The 2,500-nt window shown below is 34.1% G+C and overlaps 1 protein-coding gene across 1 annotated transcript in view; it reads right to left on the bottom strand.

The window, feature by feature from the left end:
* LOC137645722 (uncharacterized) overlaps nt 1-2,042 on the bottom strand; it is a 40,797-nt gene extending 38,755 nt beyond the window's left edge. The window contains exon 1 of the mRNA XM_068378606.1: nt 1,862-2,042. The gene's annotated coding sequence lies outside the window, so the exon portion shown is untranslated. The remainder of the gene's footprint in view (nt 1-1,861) is intronic.
* Nucleotides 2,043-2,500: the final 458 nt, after the last annotated feature.

The following is a 2,500-nucleotide window of genomic DNA, read 5'->3' as shown; positions in this document are numbered from 1 at the left end:
AGGTAAGAGAATATTGAGGTCTTTTAAAAGTTGGGTAGATGTGTGATGTCTAGGAAGAGATTGCATATAAGCAAGATTAGGTTGAATATGATGTGTTGCAAAAGGTTTTACCCGTTGATGACCTTTCTTTGTTGGTGTTTGGAATGACTAATGTTTCGGAACGTTTAATGCAGAAGTGCTTCATCCATGATTTAGCAATCATGAGAGTTGGCAGGAATTTTAGTCGTTCTTTTAAACCACCCCATATTAGAGGAAATGGATTAGTATTAATACGCGACCTTCTCTCATTATAGTATGGCTACTTTCTATCCCCTCTACCCAAGGGACGAGTGACCGGAATATATATATATATATATATATATATAATATATATATATATATATATATATATATATAATATATATATATATATATATAAATATATATATCCATATATATATATATATATATTATATATGTCTGTGTATATATATATATATATATATATATATATATATATATATATGTATATATATATATATAGTATATATATATATATATACAGTATATATACTGTAAATAAGTGTAACAAAACATCACTGTACCCCTATTGTAACTACAACCCTAATTAAAAAGCAGGATGCTATAAGCCCAGGGACTCCAACAGGGAAAATAGCCCAGTAAGGAAAGGAAACAAGGAAAAATTAAATGCTTTAAGAACAGTAACATTAAACTAAATTTACTGTAGGATAGAATAGTGTCCCCCAAGAGAACTCTAGCCCTAGACAAAGCCATGGTACAGAGGCTATGGCACTACCCGAGACTAGAGCACAATGGTTTGATTTTGGAGTGTCCTTCTCCTAGAAGAGCTGCTTACCATAGCCAAAGAGTCTCTTCTACCCTTACCTAGAGGAAAGTAGCCACTGAACAATTATAGTGCAGTGACCCCTTGGGTGAAGAAGAATTGTCAGGTGTAGGAGGACAGAGAAGAATATGTAAAGAAAAGGCCAGACTCTTTGGTGTGTGTGGGGGGGAGGGGGGTAATGAACCGTAACCAGAGAAAAGGATCCAATGAAGTAATGTCTGGCCAGTCAAAGGACGCCACAACTCTCTAGCGGTAGTATCTCAACTGGTGGCTTGTGCCCCTGCCAACCTACTACACAAAGATAGATTGATAGATATTTATCTATCTATCTATCTATATATCTATCTATATATATATATATATATGTATGTATGTATGTATTTATATACATGTATACACACACACACACATATATATATATATACACACACATATATATATATATATATATAATATATATATATATATATATGTATATATATATATATATATATATAGAGAGAGAGAGAGAGAGAGAGAGAGAGAGAGAGAGAGAGAGAGAGAGAGAGAGAGAGAGAGAGAGAGAGAGAGAGAGAGAGAGGTAAATGTATATTTAGAAAACGTGCAAATTTCTTATGGAATAAACAAATATTCAGATATACTGGAATGTCTTAAGAATTAAGAAGGGCTTGGTCAATTCGCCCCCTCCCCTCTCTCTCTCTCTCTCTCTCTCTCTCTCTCTCTCTCTCTCTCTCTCTCTCTCTCTCTCTCTCTCTCGTGCAGATATTTTAATTGGAAGAAAATATCTGTAATCTAACTAAAATTGGCAGATTTTGTAATTAATTTCTCTTTTTTGAAAATATGTATATAATTTTGAAAAAACCTCCTAGCATTACCGCTACAAACTTTAAATTTCTTATTTGAATTTTGCTTCCATTATTATTCTTAGGTTAATGCAATCACTGCATATTGTTTTCCTGCCCTTGATGTGTCCCAAATATAGATATGAAAAGATAGAAATATGTATTTCTTACTTACCTCTATAAAAAATATCCTTACATTAAAATCACAAGATTTTCTACACTTCACGATTTTTCCCTTTCATATTCACTGTTCGCAATTCTTTTATAATTAACTGTTCACTAGTATCTGTATCAAAATTTTCAATGATCGCAAAGTTAATCCGCGCCCCTCACTTGCAAACAAACGAAAAACATCTGAATCCAGCAGTTGTCAGGAAGGCTTGTGCTGCCGACGCTGTAACTGAGGTCACGTCCGGTTTCTCGTTAAGTTTCTTTTTGTTGTTTTAGTAGCTGAGATTGCAAGACAAAGAGTCGCTTTGTTTACGTTTCTCGTTCTTATCTACAATTATGTTAATTACGATGGAGCCGGTATTTTACATACTGAAGGGTCGCTCGTCGAACTTGTACGTCTGGCGTCGCGCACCAGTCAGCTGACTGTGCAGAATTATTGCAACACTCAGCACTTGTGCTCAGACCCAAGTCAAAACTACGCCCACCAATTTTCATCCTAGAGTTTCCCTCTCTCGTCTCTTCCTTTATTATTTCTTACAAAGATTTTCTTTTCCATAATTTTTGTGAATGTAACAACACATTGAAGTTTTTTATGTTTTTCATACTGTCAAAAACACGTACTATTTTTTACATGTGTTATCGT

The sequence above is a fragment of the Palaemon carinicauda genome, chromosome 8, assembly GCF_036898095.1.
Source record: "Palaemon carinicauda isolate YSFRI2023 chromosome 8, ASM3689809v2, whole genome shotgun sequence".
In the NCBI taxonomy this organism is placed as follows: domain Eukaryota; kingdom Metazoa; phylum Arthropoda; class Malacostraca; order Decapoda; family Palaemonidae; genus Palaemon; species Palaemon carinicauda.
Note: the sequence above shows the minus strand (reverse complement) of the source record. Positions and strands in the feature narration are given on the sequence as shown.